The following is a 19,183-nucleotide window of genomic DNA, read 5'->3' as shown; positions in this document are numbered from 1 at the left end:
GTAGCTGACTAAAATAATATAAACAAATTGTTGAGAATAATTATCTCTGGGTTATCGGGTTATGGGGATTTTATTTTCTCTTTATTGTTTTGCTGATTTCTCTAAATGTTCTACAAAGCTGTAGTAATTGCATAATCTGTAAAAATAAAGCAATAAATGTGAAATAAGACTTGACTGCAATACATGAACACGTGTTAGTGATAATGGTGGTTATTTATGAGTGGTGGAGGTGTGCATGATTTATACATTCATCTTTATAATTTAGGGGGTTGTTTGATTTTTAATTGCTTATGAAATGAGGTATTTATAATTCATTAAATATATTTTAAAATACAATTTTAAATTAAAAACATTAAATATTATTTTTATACAAAATTTTAGAATTATTTTATCCAGGGTTTCATGGAAAATTAATTTCTGAGCTAGTGGGACTACCTAAATTGCTGAGCCACTTTTTCTGTATTCTTAGAATTTTCTTTGCAGATCAATTCCTGGAAAAGCCCAGGAATGATGGAAAGGAAAGTGAAAATGGTGAATATGGGGCTTGCTGGAGGATTTTAGGAGTCATGAAATCCCCGTAGGTAGATAATTTATATCTTTTCATGTGCACTTCTTTTATGTAACGTTCTGTAGGCTGACTTCTGGAAACTAAAACTCCTCACTGGCTATTCTATTCACCCACCACTGGCCTGTCTCTATCTACCTTCGAAGTGAGAAAGGAGTTTGCAGCTTCTGATTGTTCCCCAGACCAGGATCTCTCCCTTACCTCAGTGCCACAAGATTGCATGTAAGTGATGAGGCAATATCTCAGTGTCATTCCTTATGGGAAGGAGGACAGGGCTTTCTGTCTTATGGCCAGTGACCCAAGAAGCAAATCACATACCTTTTACCTATGGTGTCCTTTTCTCCTTATTGCCTTCAGGCATGGCAGAACACATTCAGATTTCACACATAAATCTTTTCTTGGTGTAGGATGCAGGGAAAGTGATTCTCCATGGTGACTTAATCTGTGGCAGATTGTCAACCTAGCCTTACTTCTCTGTATCACTATGCCCATGTATAGGGTATCGGCCCCAAATCTGGATAGTTGAGTGTTCAAAGAATGCAAATAAATTTTAATGTTTAGCCTTAAGACATAACTAGAAAGGTAAGCTGAAAAGTGCACCAATATATTATATACTGATAGAATAATGCTTCTTAAGCAATGTAACAGAAAATTTCCTTATCCATATAGATCAATTGTACTATAATTTAAACATAGAGACATTATGAACATGGAAACAATTGATTTGAAGTATTTTTATTGATTTCTCCCCCAAACACATGATCCTATAGAATAGTGCACAGGGAGAAAGTGATGAACACAAATTCATGGACTAAGTTCTAATGCAGTGCATCTCCTTCACAGGTTATTGAAGAAGAAGAACTTCCAGGTGCCTGGGTGTTTAGTTGCTTAAGTGACTGCCTTCAGCTCAGGTCATGATCCTGGAGTCCCGGGATCAAGTCCCACATCGGGTTCCCTGCTTGGCAGGGAGTCTGCTTCTCCCTCTGACCTCTCTCCTCTCATACTCTCTCTCTCTCAAATAAATAAATACAATATTTTTTTTTAAGAGGAAGAACTTTCAATTACTGCCACATTCCCAGGGAAAGGGGGAACTTGGTCACCATCATATTCATCCAATGTAGCCATAATGCATGTGGGAGTGACAGAGGTATTATAGGTATATAGGGCTATTTGCTCATAGAGCTATGATAGTAGATTGCTCTTGGTTAGTTAACATTCGGTTAGTTAACATTTGGTTAGTTAACATTTTTCCTTCCATAGGGAGTTCCTTAGTGCAATGTCTTAACACTGCTATTACCAACAACTTAATTTAACCTCTTCTCTTCTAATCATGTTCACGGCTATGCCCATTAGTTCTACTACTCGTGCTTTTTCATGTTCTTTTCTCTGTCACACCTCTCTCATTCTTACCCATGTGATTTCTGCTGCATGTATCAGCCTTCCCCAAAGTGAATCTTCATAAAGATCTTCATATATCCTTCCTGCCAATGAGATCCATTCTTTCTTAGTGAAATTAACATATATGTCACATCATGGGCTATCTTTGACTTGCTGATAATTTTTTTTTAAGATTTTTATTTATTTATTTGACAGATCACAAGTGGGCAGAGAGGCAGTCAGAGAAAGAGAGGAGAAAGCAGGCTCCCCACTGGGAAGAGAGCCTGTTGTGGGGCTCAATCCCAGGACCCTGGGATCATGATCTGAGCCGAAAGCAAAGGCTTTAACCCACTGAGCCACCCAGGTGCCCCTTGCTGAGAATTTTAACTATATTTGGTGTTTGAAGGTTCTATTATTCTCTCAAGGGTATTGGTGTTCTAGTGGTTGGTATTCTCAGAGGTCTGACCTCCAAATGAGGGTGTTCTCCAAAGAGTAACCAATAAAATATCAATGTTTCATGTATCATCATAAGTGATATACAGAAAAGTAGGTTCTTCCTTGGGAACCTGAGGCTAAGTGCATAGAAATGTGTGTGCGATGGAAAGGTTTCTCAAACACAAGGCTGTCCACGATGGGTTTCCAGGATGAGTCACGGAGTTTCCCAATGTGCATTTGTGGAAGGTTTTATTGAATATCTCTAGGACACCATTCAACATTTGATGATTGAAGTCAATGGGTATTATGGCATTTTTCCTGGTAGATAGCAATAAAGTGTTTTGAGGAAACAGACCTTTTGTTAAGTTACAAAAAGTGTTGTAATCAATAACTGTAAGCAGAATTTCCCGAAATTCCTTTAACCAAGGAACATCTATAGAAAAGTGTTTTGGGGACAGCAATTTGGGAAAGGGGCTGCAATGCATTTCAAAGCACATGTAAACATTCCATTTCTTATCTGATGATTGCTACCATCTCATTTATAGCTGGGTATGAATTTAGTTTTGCTTTTATTTTTATTTTTTATTTTTTTATTTTTTGCCGTTTAATTTTCTTTATTTTATAAACATATATTTTTATCCCCAGGGGTACAGGTCTGTGAATCACCAGGTTTACACACTTTACAGCACTCACCAAAGCACATACCCTCCCCAATGTCCATAATGCGACCCCCTTCTCCCAAAACCCCTCCCCCCAGCAACCTTGTTTGTTTTGTGAGATTATGAGTCACTTATGGTTTGTCTCCCTCCCAATCCCATCTTGTTTCATTGATTCTTCTCCTACCCACTTAAGCCCCCATGTTGAATCACCACATCCTCATATCAGGGAGATCATATGATAGTTGTCTTTCTCTGCTTGACTTATTTCACTAAGCATGATACGCTCTAGTTCCATCCATGTTGTCGCAAATGGCAAGATTTCATTTCTTTTGAAGGCTGCATAGTATTCCATTGTGTATATATACCACATCTTCTTGATCTATTCATCTGTTGATGGACATCTAGGTTCTTTCCATAGTTTGGCTATTGTGGACATTGCTGCTATGAACATTTGGGTGCACGTGCCCCTTCAGATCACTACATTTGTATCTTTAGGGTAAATACCCAGTAGTGATCTTGCTGGATCATAGGGCAGTTCTATTTTCAACATTTTGAGGAACCTCCATGCTGTTTTCCATAGTGGCTGCACCAGCTTGCATTCCCACCAACAGTGTAGGAGTGTTCCCCTTTCTCCGCATCCTCGCCAGCATCTGTCATTTCCTGACTTGTTGATTTTAGCCATTCTGACTGGTGTGAGGTGATACCGCATTGTGGTTTTGATTTGTATTTCCCTGATTCCCAGTGATTTGGAGCACTTTTTCATGTGTCTGTTGGCATTCTGGATGTCTTCTTTGCAGAAATGTCTGTTCATGTCCTCTGCCCATTTCTTGATTGGATTATTTGTACTTTGGGTGTTGAGTTGGATAAGTTCTTTATAGATTCTGGACACTAGTCCTTAATCTGATATGTCATTTGCAAATATCTTCTCCCATTCTGTCAGTTGTCTTTTGATTTTACTAACTGTTTCCTTTGCTGTGCAAAAGCTTTTGATCTTGATGAAATCCCAATAGTTCATTTTTGCCCTTGCTTCCTTTGCCTTTGGCGATGTTCCTAGGAAGATGTTGCTGCGGCTGAGGTCGAAGAGGTTGCTGCCTGTGTTCTCCTCAAGGATTTTGATGGATTCCTTTCGCACATTGAGGTCCTTCATCCATTTTGAGTCTATTTTCGTGTGTGGTGTAAGGAAATGGTCCAATTTCATTTTTCTGCATGTGGCTGTCCAATTTTCCCAGCACCATTTATTGAAGAGGCTGTCTTTTTTTCCATTGAATATTCTTTCCTGCTTTGTCGAAGATTAGTTGACCGTAGAGTTGAGGGTCTATTTCTGGGCTCTCTATTCTGTTCCATTGATCTCTGTGTCTGTTTTTGTGCCAGTACCATGCTGTCTTGATGATGACAGCTTTGTAATAGAGCTTGAAGTCTGGAATTGTGATGCCACCAACGTTGGCTTTCTTTTTCAATATCCCTTTGGCTATTTGAGGTCTTTTCAGGTTCCATATAAATTTTAGAATTATTTGTTCCATTTGTTTGAAAAAGATGGATGGTACCTTGATAGGAATTGCATTAAATGTGTAGATTGCTTTAGGTAGCATAGACATTTTCACAATATTTATTCTTCCAATCCAGGAGCATGGAACATTTTTCCATTTCTTTGTGTCTTCCTCAAATTCTTTCATGAGTACTTTATAGTTTTCTGAGTATAGATTCTGTGCCTTTTTAGTTAGGTTTATTCCTAGGTATCTTATAGTTTGGGGTGCAATTATAAATCGGATTCACTTCTTAATTTCTCTTTCTTCTGTCTTGTTGTTGGTGTAGAGGAATGCAACTGATTTCTGTGCATTGATTTTATATCCTGACACTTTACTGAATTCCTGTACAAGTTCTAGCAGTTTTGGAGTGGAGTCTTTTGGGTTTTCCACATATAGTATCATATCATCTGCGAAGAGTGATAATTTGACTTCTTCTTTGCCGATTTGGATGTCTTTAATTTCCTTTTGTTGTCTGATTGCTGAGGCTAGGACCTCTAGTGCTATGTTGAATAGCAGTGGTGATAATGGACATCCCTGCCGTGTTCCTGACCTTAGCGGAAAAGCTTTCAGTTTTTCTCCATTGAGAATGATATTTGCGGTGGGTTTTTCATAGATGGCTTTGATGATATTGAGGTATGTGCCCTCTATCCCTACACTTTGAAGAGTTTTGATCAGGAGGGGATGCTGTACTTTGTCAAATGCTTTTTCAGCATCTATTGAGAGTATCATATGGTTCTTGTTCTTTCTTTTATTGATGTGTAGTATCACATTGACTGATTTGCAGATGTTGAACCAACCTTGCAGCCCTGGAATAAATCCCACTTGGTCGTGGTGAATAATCTTTTTAATGTACTGTTGAATCCTATTGGCTAGTATTTTGTTGAATATTTTGGCATCTGTGTTCATCAAGGATATTGGTCTATAGCTCTCTTTTTTGTTGGGATCCTTGTCTGGTTTTGGGATAAAGGTGATGCTGGCCTCATAAAATGAGTTCAGAAGTTTTCCTTCCATTTCTATTTTTTGGAACAGTTTTAGGAGAATAGGAATTAGTTCTTCTTTAAATGTTGGGTAGAATTCCCCCGGGAAGCCGTCTGGCCCGGGCTTTTATTTGTTTGGAGATTTTAATGACTGTTTCAATCTCCTTACAGGTTATGGGTCTGTTCAGGCTTTCTATTTCTTCCTGGTTCAGTTGTGGTAGTTTATATGTTTCTAGGAATGCATCCATTTCTAACAGATTGTCAAATTTGTTGGCGTAGAGTTGCTCATAGTATGTTCTTATAATAGTTTGTATTTCTTTGGTGTTAGTTGTGATCTCTCCTCTTTCATTCATGAGTTTATTTATTTGGGTCCTTTCTCTTTTCTTTTTGATAAGTCTGGCCAGGGGATTATCAATTTTATTAATTCTTTCAAAGAACCAGCTCCTAGTTTCGTTGATTTGCTCTATTGTCTTTTTGGTTTCTATTTCATTGATTTCTGCTCTGATCTTTATGATTTCTCTTCTCCTGCTGGGCTTAGGGTTTCTTTCTTGTTCTTTCTCCAGCTCCTTTAGGTGTAGGGTTAGGTTGTGTACCTGAGACCTTTCTTGTTTCTTGAGAAAGGCTTGTACCACTATTTATTTTCCTCTCAGGACTGCCTTTGTTGTGTCCCACAGATTTTGAACCATTGTATTTTCATTATCATTTGTTTCCATGATTTTTTTCAATTCTTCTTTAATTTCCCGGTTGACCCATTCATTCTTTAGAAGGATGCTGTTTAGTCTCCATGTATTTGGGTTCTTTTCAAACTTCCTTTTGTGGTTGAGTTCTAGCTTTAGAGCATTGTGGTCTGAAAATATGCAGGGAATTATCCCAATCTTTTGGTACTGCTTGAGTCCTGCTTTAGGACCGAGGATGTGATCTATTCTGGAGAATGTTCCAGAATGTGTATTCTGTTGCTTTGCGATGGAATTTTCTGAATATATCTATGATGTCCATCTGGTCCAGTGTCTTGTATAAGGCCTTTATTTCCTTGCTGATCTTTTGCTTGGATGACCTGTCCATTTCAGTGAGGGGAGTGTTAAAGTCCCCTACTATTATTGTATTATTGTTGATGTGTTTCTTTGATTTTGTTATTAATTGGTTTATATAGTTGGCTGCTCCCACATTGGGGGCATAGATATTTAAAATTGTTAAATCTTCTTGTTGGACAGACCCTTTGAGTATGATATAGTGTCCTTCCTCATCTCTTATTATAGTCTTTGGCTTAAAATCTAATTGATCTGATATAAGGATTGCCACTCCTGCTTTCTTCTGATGTCCATTAGCATGGTAAATTCTTTTCCACCCCCTCACTTTAAATCTGGAGGTGTCTTCGGGCTTAAAATGAGTTTCTTGGAGGCAACATATAGATGGGTTTTGTTTTCTTATGCATTCTGATAACCTGTGTCTTTTGACAGGAGCATTTAGCCCATTAACATTCAGAGTAAGTATTGAGAGATATGAATTTAGTGCCATTGTATTTCCTCTAAGGTGACTGTTACTGTGTATGGTTTCTGTTCCTTTCTTATCTACCACTTTTAGGCTCTCTCTTTGCTTAGATGACCCCTTTCAATATTTCCTGTAGAACTGGTTTGGTGTTTGCAAATTCTTTCTGTTTTTGTTTGTCCTGGAAGCTTTTAATCTCTCCTTCTATTTTCAATGAGAGCCTAGCTGGATATAGTATTCTGGGCTGCATGTTTTTCTCATTTAGTGCTCTGAAAATATCATGCCAGCTCTTTCAGGCCTGCCAGGTCTCTGTGGATAAGTCAGCTTCCAATCTAATATTTTAACCATTGTATGTTACAGACTTCTTTTCCCGGGCTCCTCTCAGGATTTTCTTTGTCACTGAGACTTGTAAATTTTACTATTAGGTGACGGGTTGTGGGCTTATTCTTATTGATTGAGGGACATTCTCTGAACCTCCTGAATTTTGATGCCTGTTCCCTTTTCCATATTGGGGAAATTCTCCCCAATAATTATCTCCAGTATACCTTCTGCTCCCCTCTCTCTTTCTTCTTCTTCTGGAATCTCAATTATTCTAATGTTGTTTCGTCTTATGGTGTCACTTATCTCTCGAATTCTGCCCTCATAATCCAGTAGCTGTTTGTCCCTCTTTTGCTCAGCTTCTTTATTCTCTGTCATTTGGTCTTCTATATCACTAAATTCTTTCTTCTGCCTCATTTATCCTAGCAGTGAGAGCCTCCATTTTTGATTGCACCTCATTAATAGCTTTTTTGATTTCAACTTTGTTGGAGTTTAGTTCTTTTATTTCTCCATAAATTGCTTTTATATCTTCTGAGAGGGTTTCTCTAATATCTTCCATGCCTTTTTCGATCCCAGCTAGAACGTTGAGAATTGTCATTCTGAACTCTAGATATGACATATTATCAATATCTGTATTGATTAGGTCCCTAGCCTTCGGTACTGCCTCTTGTTCTTTTTTTTTTTTTTTTTTTTTTTGGTGAATTTCTCCGCTTTGTCATTTTGTCCAGATAAGAGTATATGAAGGAGCAAGTAAAATACTAAAAGGGTGGCAACAACCGCAAGAAAATATGCTTTAACCAAATCAGAAGAGATCCCAAATCGTAAGGGGGGAGAAAGGGGATTAAAGGAGGTTCAAAAAGGAAGAAAGAAAAAGAAAAGAAAAGAAAAGAAAAGAATTAAAAAATAAGAAAACGAATAAAAAAATATAAAAAAGAAAAAATATATATATATATATTAGATAAACTAGTTAAAATACGTTCAAAAAGAGAAGGGCAAAAGTTAAAAAAAAATTTTACCAGAGGGCGAGAAAAAAAATGAAAAAGAAAAAAATTAAATTAACTGAAGACTAAAAAAAATCGTGGGGAGAAAACCAGGAGTTCTGTGCTTTGCTTTCTCCTCCTCTGGAATTCTGCTGCTCTCCTTGGTATTGAAACCGCACTCCTTGGTAGGTGATCTTGGTCTTGGCTGGATTTCTTGTTGATCTTCTGGGGGAGGGGCTTGGTGTAGTGATTCTCAAGTGTCTTTGCCCCAGGCGGAATTGCACTGCCCTTACCAGGGTCTGGGCTCGGGTTTGCTTTCAGGAGCTTTTGTTCCCTGAGCTCTTTCCGTAGAGTTCCGGAGGATGGGAATACAAATGGCGGCCTCCTGGTCTCCAGCCTGGAGGAGCAGAGAGCCCGGTGCCCCACTCTTCAGTGCGCCCTCAGAGAACAGCGTCCAGTTACTCCTGTCAGCCTGACCTCCGGCCGCGCTCCGAGCTCACTGAGCCTGTATCTGGTTCAAGGTAACACCGAGCTGTGATCTTACTGTTCGCTCTGTCTCTGTAGCCGGTTTTCCCATTACAATACCTGCAAGCTCTGCGACACTCAGACACCCCCGATCCTTCTGTGACCCTGCGGGACCTGAGGCCACGCTGACCCCGCGTGGGCTTCACCCCGGTTTAGCCTCTGGAGCAATGTCCCTCAGCGGAACAGACTTTTAAAAGTCCTGATTTTGTGCTCCATTGCTCTGCCGCTTGCCGGGAGCCAGCCCTTCCCCCCGGGGTCTGTCTTCCCGTCGCTTTGTATTCACCTCTCTGCCAGTCCTACCTTTCCGAAAGTGGTTGTTTTTCTGTTTCCAGAATTGCTGTTGTTCTTCTCTTTGTTCTGCCGATGGATTTGCAGGTGTTTGCAATCTTTAGATAAGCTATCTAGCTGATCTCCGGCTATCTGAAGTAGTCTCAGCCTGCTACTTCTCCGCCATCTTTACTCCTCCCCCTATTTTTTATTTCTTGAGGAATCTCCACACTGTTCTCCAAAGAGGCTGCACCAACTTGCACCATCCTTCTTAAAGCACCTTTTTCCTTGGGGCACTTGGGTGGTTGAGCATGGGACTCGATTTCAGTTTGGATATGGAATCAAGCTCTGTATTGGGTTCTGCACTGGGCTTGGAGCCTTCATGGAATTCTCTCTCTCTCCTTCCCCTTCTGCCTCTGCCCTCCAACACACCCTTACTTGCACTGTTTCTCTCTGTTTTTCCCTCAAAAAAACAAAAACAAAGACAAAAACAAAAAACAAACCTCATTTTTTACGTTACCTTTAGGTTCCATGGCACCAGTTTATCTTACATTTATTGCTTGTCTGCCTTTGCTTTCACTGGCTCTCCTTCTGTCTTGTAAATGATTCATTTTATGCATTTGATTCGGTTTTACATTGGTTCTCTACTATTCTGGATTTACATTTTTTCCTAGATGACTTTATCTCTGGTTTTCCAACAGCTTCCCCACCTCATTTACAAATATATCATGTCTATGCCAAAATTTAACATACCTTTTTGCATACTGGAGAAAAATATACCCTCCATTTGTTAAAGATTTAGCCTTTCATAATTCCTCTCATTCACCTCCTCTTATCCTATTATGTCTTCTTCTATAACTTTATCTCCCAGCTCCTTCAGTTTAGCTTCTCTCTCTTTCACACACACAAACATTAGTTTGTGACTATCTGTCTATCTATACACACACACACACACAACTATATATATGTGTATATATATATAATTATATGTACATATATATACAATATACAATTATATATACATATATACAACTACATATACATATATATGTCACATATAATCATATATAAAAATTATGTATATTTCAATTATAATTTATATAATTGAAAAAAACTGAAGAAAATAATTTTTTAAGGCTTGTCTTCCACAAGTCTTCTAATTATGTTTCTTACACTTTCCAACATTATTCACCATTCAACAGAGATAATTTTTAAAAGTTAGAGCCCTGAATGAAAAATTTTCTGAAAATCATTACAAGCAATGGAAAATAAGGAGTTACTACCGCAAATATCTTGCAACTATAACTACAGAGCTCAGTGCAGTGATTACTATAATGTGCAGTGTGGCAGAGTTACAGTTGCCATGGGAACCATAAATTTGATTTTCTGAGGTTTTGTGTGTACACAATCTCAACTATAATACTGCCTTCACATATTGTCTTTTTCATCTGTTTATACATGTACTTGGGTCCAAAGTAGGTCACCCAAACTAAACACAGAAATGTTGGTCAATTTCTTCAAAGATCTCTAATATATCAGCAATATCAGAGTTAATTTGAGAAGTATATGTGTAAAAAATGATTTTTGATCTGACTTCAAACACAATAGATTGGTGTCTTCCAACCCAGCTTATACTATTCCTTGGAATAAAAAGTCCCTCTCTATTTTCAGCTTTTGAACTATTCACTTTTAAAATGTTTATGTCAGTTGGTGCTATTTGTGTGGATAACAGGTGATGTAGCCTTATCAATGTGTTGTTGATTATCTTTTGTTTTCTGGTAATTCCTTTATATCCTATTTCTGAGTATATTATCTCTTGGCTTGAGTCTTTTGATAGAACGAAGCTCATCTCATCACCTGAAATGTAACGCTTTAACTAATACCCATGATACAGTGTTCTTTTCTGTTTATATAAGATCTTTGAAACACTGGGAACTCATATCACTATGACCTTAATGAAGAGAAAGTTTGAATTGCTGTGGATATAACGTCCTGCTAGAATCTAGACTTAGCCTTCACTCCCTGTAACAGATCTGCCTAGACATAGTAGGAAACATTAGCTTTCTCACTAACTACAGAAGCACACATAATGTTCTAAATTTATTTGGCTACAGTGAATCAGGGGATTATTTTCTTCTCTTTTTCCCTTGAGAGAGGTCCACAAGGATTTCCCATACCACTGCTTTGTCATGGCTAACAGCAGTAGCTTGTGTTATTTTGCTGTTGTTTCCACATCTTTTATCACAGGTAAGGAATCCTCATAATTGCTCAATAAACTCGGACACTACACTGTTTAACCTTGGAGACTTCACATTGTCACAGGTTTCTCATTTCTTAAATGTAGATAGACAAATTCCAAATCCTACCACTCTCAACTGAGCTCTGGAGTTGTTGATCAAAACTCTGCTTGACTGAAAGCATTTTTAAAATAGCTGTCGGAATAAAAACATATAAAGGAATATGAGAGTTATACTGATGCTGGTTTCAATAAGATATATTATGGTGTGTTGCTTTAGCTCTGAGTAAATTAAAACTTCAAAGACAAGATGGCATATTTAACAAACTCAATCATTTTAATGACTCATCACAAACTAGTCAAAGACAAAGGTGACATTCGTTGCATCAACATGTCTACAGGCAGATTCAATGGCGTCCCTTGTTTCCTGCATCTGTGTAATTCACCCGAATAATTTTCAGAAGTCGAAATACTCTGAATTACTCAATGTAAGACAAAGGATGAGGAAAGAAGACAGGATAAATTTAAAAAATATATTACTGTATCAATTAACTAGATCATCCAGAAAACATTTATTGATAAGTTTTAGAGAGCTGGGTACCATATAAATAGCAAGTATCCCCAATGTTTAATTTGGGGTATGTCTGCAGTGAAATCATAATTTGTTGAGAGATGTGAGGATTGCCTTTGACAAATGACCTTGCTTAAACTCATGCTAAATGGAAGCAGAACATTACCTGAAAGAAAAACCTATATGTTGGAATGGGACTCAATCCACTGAAACACATAGAGATCTTGAATAAAATATAATAATAATTACCAAAAAATCCCTATATATCAACCACTCATTTGATTCTCACAAAAAACCTGTGATGAAAATAACAGTGAAATATCACAACCTTCCTATTAGAATAGCTAAAATCTAAAAACTAAAATTACCAATTGCTAGAGAGGATGTGGAGCAATAGGAATTATTTTATTGTTGCTAGGAATGCAATATAATACACTCTCTTTGGAAGACAGTTTCTTATAATTCTAAATCAGGTATAACCATATGACCCAACAATTATGCTCCAAGGTATTTATCCACTTGATTTGTAAACCGATGTCCACACAGAAATCTCCATGCAAATGTTTATAGCAGCCTAATCCATAATTGCCAAAACCTGGAAGCAGCCCAGATGTCCCTCAAAAAGTGAATGGATAGAATCCATAATAATAGGATATTATTTGGCACTAAAAAGGAATGTGTTATCAACCCTTACAGGAATGGAGGAATCTCAGATTCTTACTGCTTTAAAGAAACTACTGTATGTTTCCAATATAATGATGTTCCAGAAAAACCCTTACCCTGTAGAGATCGAAAATAGACCAGTGATTGTCAAGGCCTTCAGAAAAGAGAATAGTCAGTTAGATGAAACAAAGAGGATTTTCTTCATGATTTTTTTATTTCTTTAAATATATAAATAAATAAATAACTTTTTATTTTAATTAAGATCATTTTTCCATTACAGGAAAATTGCAAATATAATACAGAGAATTCCTTTATACCCACATGCAATTTCTCCGATTTTTAACATCTTACTTTGGTATTTATAACAAGTAATGAACCAATATTGACACATTAACTAAAGTCCACTGTGAACTGCAGTTCTATATAGTATTTTTATGTCCATCAATGGTAAAATGTTAAGTGGGAGCTGACCTTATGGTGGCCATTGGTGTTCAGACCTCAGAGCTTAACTTTAGTGCCCATGTGAGGAAATCAGGTGTGGATTTGATTGTATAAGGCAGGCAGCAAGACCCAAACTCCTGCAAAATGCCCAGACATTTGAAAAGCTTACTTGTTTATAAAGGATAAATAAGAAAAACACAGCCTCCCAGTCCAGGGAAACTAGAAAGAGTATGTTCTCGACCTAGGGAAAATTCTCACTGATTTCAAATTACCCCAGAATTGTCCCAAAGTTTCCAAATTTTATTTCCCATCCATTAGTTATTGCTGATTTGTAGTTTGGGGATTAGAAAAAAATGCAAAGCTTTTCCTGTTCTAAGACTGATGGTATAAGCCTGCATCCAGAGGCTTTCATGCCTGGTTAACACCAGAGGCCTAAGAGAGATCCACATGTCAAGATAGGGAAAGGAAGGGCAGAGAAACTCTGCTGGTCTTTGCAGGCTGGGGGAGGGACCTCCTCTCTGCCATCACGGTTTCCTTGTAACAACGGTAAAGGCTGAATGGTGCTCTCACATGACTGAATTATCCATGGACATGTCTGCTCAATGATGGCAAGGCTAGATGATCCCATGGCTGGTGGTGGTCTTTGGAACATGGTATGGACTACTACTGCTACTATGAAGGCAGAGCCATCATAACTTAGAATGACTCCCTGGTGGGGACAGGCTAAAGATTCATGTTGCCTCCCTAGCTACCTCCCCAGGCTTACAAAGGATATTATTTTGTGCCTCACTGTCCAATCTTTGTCCAAATGATCAAACCTGCCAAAAGTCATGTTTTTTCTGAATAGCTTGCTGTCACCTCAAATAGAACACAGATGTAAAAGAGTACATTCTTGTTTTTCCTCTAAATCCTATGCTACAGTCTTACATTCTTGGTAATTTTTAATATTACCAAAGAGGATGGTTTGGGGCTACCAAGGGGGAGTGTTCTTTTCAAGCCTGCTTCCTTCTGGGCCCCACCCTCAGACTGGTCCTAACTGGCCAACACTATTCTCAGACTAACCACTAACCAGACCTACCCAAGTTGTGTGCTGTTTTGGCTGGTGCCATGCACTTTATAAGCTGTATGTTTGGAAGGTGATAAATATGATTTTAAAATTTGATAGAATTTGAGCATAGAAAGTGGCTTTAGGGTTGTCTACATCTGAGGTTCCTAAACTCAAGTAGAAGGACATTTTAAAAATCCTTGTTTAGCTGCTCTTTAGGTTTTAATGCAATAGTGGTTTGCAGACAAGCTAGGGCCATCAAAAACTTAACCATCTATCTCACTTTGTCCAAAAAGGTACTAAGAGCCAGCAAACCAATATTGTCAGCCCAAGGTTGCATAGTTACTAAGTTAAATAGTAGATTCTGCAAGAAAAGTCTATTTTTTTTGTCATTTTTTTTAAAGATTTTATTTATGTGTCAGAGAGAGAGTTCAAGCAGGGGGAGTAGGAGGCAGAGAAAGAAACAGGCTCCCTGCTGAGCAAGGAGCATGATGCAGGACTCAATCCCAGGACTCAGGGTCCTGACCTGAGCCAAAGGCAGAGGCTTAACAGACTGAGCCACCCAAGCATCCCAAAGTCTAACTTACTGATTCATTAAGGGTTAATTACTATAGGTTCAGTACTCTCCACTTTATAGCTTCCTTGCATTTAAATGTGTTTATTATGAAGGTTACAATGGAATTCTATTAGCTGAAGTCTTGAATGGCCTAGGAGAATGCTGAGAGGGAAAGATTTTCTAACACTGGCCCCTTCATGCTGCATCAGAGTATTCTCACTACAGAACACCCCCCTGAGGCTTATCCAACCATGGACTTTGCCCTGGAATCAGCTTCAAGAAATCTGGAGAGAAGTGTCCCAGTAAGGCCCTTGTCTGAGGCACAGCCATCCAAGAACTGGATGGCTTCTAAGTCCAATTTCTAAGGTCTGGATAGTGGCCTGCTACTTCACTTTAGATTATGGGAGTATTTGGCATCCCTGATGAGTACTCAGATTTTGGGTGCTTCAGAAAGACTTATTTTTAACATCATTTTCACCCATAACCTGTGTAGTGCTTAACCCAGAGTGACTTATACCAGGAAAAGCACAAGCTGGTGGGTAAAGAGCCCAAGACTGGAGTCATTCCCATTCCTCACTGGGCCTTGCACCTTCCAGAGAATGTTCCCGGTGCTGGCCTTTCTTCAGGACCACAGTTCCAATAGTGTATTTGGTGTTTTTGCTAATGTCTTCCTCTTATGTCAAAGCCACTTTGACTTCTGGTCTCAGAATCATCTTAAGAAGATTCCATCCTTAGTTCTTACATCCTTGTCCTTTACAAAGGGAGAGTAAATACTGGCCAGATCAAGAACTTGTTTCTGCCTTTACCCCAGAAAATGCAAGAAATTCCTTTGCTGTTCCTCTGCTGTGATGTTCATGTCATGTCTTGAGTTTCTAAGATCAGTACTTAATAGAGGCCCCGTGATCGTTGAGCCCTTTTCTATTGTGGGTTTTCAAGCTTCAGGGTAACAGGGAATCACTGTAAAGCTTGTTTCATCAGCTAGGTTACACCCAAACCCATGTGATCAAGCTTTGTGATTAGATCAAGGCACCACGTTTTTAGCAAACTCCCCAGGTGACCTTGCTTAGGGCCTTTCTTGAGAAACACTGCTCTCTCATGAGCACAAACATCCTTCTTCTTTTGAAATTTCTTAAAAGAAATTTTTTAAAAGTTAAATCTCTTTAACTCTACATTAGACCTGCACCTCACACTCTCCGTTCAAACTTCATCTCTGCAACCAATTTTTCTCAACTAAAGAGTCAAAGAATAAGCTTTTAGGTAACTCGGCTTTCCAAACTGAAATGCCTTATTAAATCATGCTTGCCACTTCCTTATCTAAGAGAGATATTATAAAGACTGCACTAATACTTATAAAGCATTTGGAGTCTTGAATACGAAAAGCACATCATGAAATATTATTGGTGACCTGTCTGTTCCACAAACCTTAACTGATAAGTCAAGATATTTCCTCCTTAGTGTTCTAAGTCAGTATTATTTCTGAAGAGATAAGTTTTCCTCACAATACTTACAAATGCAGATTAAATTTATAAGCAAAATTTGTGCGGCAATTCACTTCTATGTTTCCAAAGCACCTCACCATAAAACAACAGGACTTGAAAATATCTGGATGTGAAAGCTAAAACAATTGTCTTCATCAGGCAGGAACAGTTTCAAGTCATCCTACAAAGAGATTAATTAGTTTCATTTTGAAATATTTTTCTTGTTCTAGTAAATAGCAAATCTTTTCTTCTTCTCCTCCTTCTCCTTCTTCCTCCTCCTATTCCTTCTTCTTCTTTGTTTTAAAGTACAATCCATGCCCAAAGTGTGGTGGAATTCATGACCCTGAAATCCAAAGTCACATGAGCTAACTAGGAATTTCCAAATCTCTTCTCCTTATGCATAAAAAGTATCCTGACGTGCCACTATATGGTAGAAAGCAGTGCATTTTTCAGATAATGAGCATAAAATAAGTTAATTTGAAAGGAGGCAAAATACATTGTGCCAATGTTTCCAAAATGAATACTAATGCCACAGGCTATAATGAAGTATTAAACAGTGAACATAACAATATTCCATAATAAAACATTTGGAAAGCCTATGGTTAAAGTGAAATGGGATGGTTTGCAGAATCCCAGAGCTTCCGCTACAGATCTTGTGCATTGTGAACCTCTAAGGAGGGGAGGCATGTGTAGCATTGACTACCCATGTTTCCTAGATTTAACACTGCTGGACATCTAAATTTAGATAGCAATGAATAGAAAATTTGATAGCAGATAGTGGACAGGATAGAATTGATAAATTTATCTCCTCATGCCTGTGACTATTCACAGTGGCATGTAGCTACTGCCTACTCTATTCTTTTTCTGTAAAATTCATACCCAGCTGGGGGCGGAGTAAAGATGGCGGAGAAGTAGCAGGCTGAGACTACTTCAGATAGCCGGAGATCAGCTAGATAGCTTATCTAAAGATTGCAAACACCTACAAATCCATTGGCAGATGAAGAGAAGAAGAACATCAATTCTGGAAACAGAAAAACAACCACTTTCTGAAAGGTAGGACTGGCGGAGAAGTGAATCCAAAGCGATGGGAAGATAGACCCTGGGGGGAGGGGCCGGCTCCCAGCAAGCAGCAGAACAACGGCGCACAAAATCAGGACTTTAAAAAGTCTGTTCCGCTGAGGGACATCACTCCAGAGGCTAAACCAGGGCGAAGCTCACGCGAGGTCAGCGTGGCCTCAGATCCCGCAGGGTCACAGAAGGATCGGGGGTGTCTGAGTGTTGCAGAGCTTGCGGGTATTGGAACGGGAAAGCCAGCTACAGAAACAGAGCTGACAGTAAGCTCACAGCTCAGTGTTACCTTTAACTGGTTGCAGGCTCGGTGAGCTCGGAGCGCGGCCGGAGGTCAGGCAGAAGGGAGTAACTGGGCGCTGTTCTCTGAGGGCGCAGTGAGGAGTGGGGCCCTGGGATCTAGGCTCCTCCGGGCTGGAGACCAGGAGGCCACCATTTGTATTCCCATCCTCCAGAACTCTACGGAAAGAGCTCAGGGAACAAAAGCTCCTGAAAGCAAACCCTAGCGGAATACTCACTCCGGCCCTGGGTAAGGGCGGTGCAATTCCGCCTGGGGCAAAGACACTTGAGAATCACTACAACAGGACCCTCCCCCAGAAAATCAACAAGAAATCCAGCCAAGACAAAGTTCACCTACCAAGGAGTGTGGTTTCAATACCAAGGAGAGCAGCAGAATTCCAGAGGAGGAGAAAGCAAAGCATGGAACTCATGGCTTTATCCCTGTGATTTTTTTTACTCTTGAAGTTAATTTGATATTTTTCTTTTTTAGTTTTTGGTTTTTTTTCTCGCCTTCTGGTAAATTTTTTTTTAACTTTTACCTTTTTTTTTTTAACGTTTTTAAACTAGTTTATCCAATATATATATTTTTTCTTTTTTATATTTTTCTTATTTGTTTTCTTTTTTTTAATTCTTTTCTTTTCTTTTTTCTTTTTTTTTTCATTCTTCCTTTTTGAACCTCTTTTTATCCCCTTTATACCCCCTCACGATTTGGGATCTCTTCTAATTTGGTTAAAGCATATTTTCCTAGGGTTGTTGCCACCCTTTTAGTATTTTACTTGCTCCTTCATATACTCTTATCTGGACAAAATGACAAGACGGAAAAATTCACCACAAAAAAAGAACAAGAGGCAGTACCGAAGGCTAGGGACCTAATCAATACAGACATTGGTAATATGTCAGATCTAGAGTTCAGAATGACAATTCTCAAGGTTCTAGCCGGGCTCGAAAAAGGCATGGAAGATATTAGAGAAAACCTCTCGAGAGATATAAAAGCCCTTTCTGGAGAAATAAAAGAACTAAAATCTAACCAAGTTGAAATCAAAAAAGCTATTAATGAGGTGCAATCAAAAATGGAGGCTCTCACTCTAGGATAAATGAGGCAGAAGAAAGAATTAGTGATATAGAAGACCAAATGACAGAGAATAAAGAAGCTGAGCAAAAGAGGGACAAACAGCTACTGGACCATGAGGGGAGAATTCGAGAGATAAGTGACACCATAGATGAAAAAACATTAGAATAATTCGGGTTCCAGAAGAAGAAGAAAGAGGGGAGCAGAAGGTATACTGGAGATAATTATTGGGGAGAATTTCCGCAATATGGCAAAGGGAACGAGCATCAAAATTCAGGAGGTTCAGAGAATGTCCCTCAAAATCAATAAGAATAAGCCCACACCCCGTCACCTACTAGTAAAATTTACAAGTCTCAGTGACAAAGAGAAAATCCTGAAAGCAGCCTGGGAAAAGAAGTCTGTAACATGCAATGGTAAAAATATTAGATTGGCAGCTGACTTATCCACAGAGACCTGACAGGCCAGAAAGAGCTGGCATATTTTCAGAGCACTAAACGAGAAAAACATACAGCAAAGAATATTATATCCATCTAGGCTATCATTGAAAATAGAATCAGAGATTAAAAGCTTCGAGGGCAAACAAAAAATGAAAGAATTTGCAAACCCCAAACCAGCTCTACAGGAAATATTGAAAGGGGTCCTCTAAGCAAAGAGAGAGCCTAC

The sequence above is a fragment of the Mustela nigripes genome, chromosome 7 (assembly GCF_022355385.1).
Source record: "Mustela nigripes isolate SB6536 chromosome 7, MUSNIG.SB6536, whole genome shotgun sequence".
NCBI classification, from domain to species: domain Eukaryota; kingdom Metazoa; phylum Chordata; class Mammalia; order Carnivora; family Mustelidae; genus Mustela; species Mustela nigripes.
Note: the sequence above shows the minus strand (reverse complement) of the source record.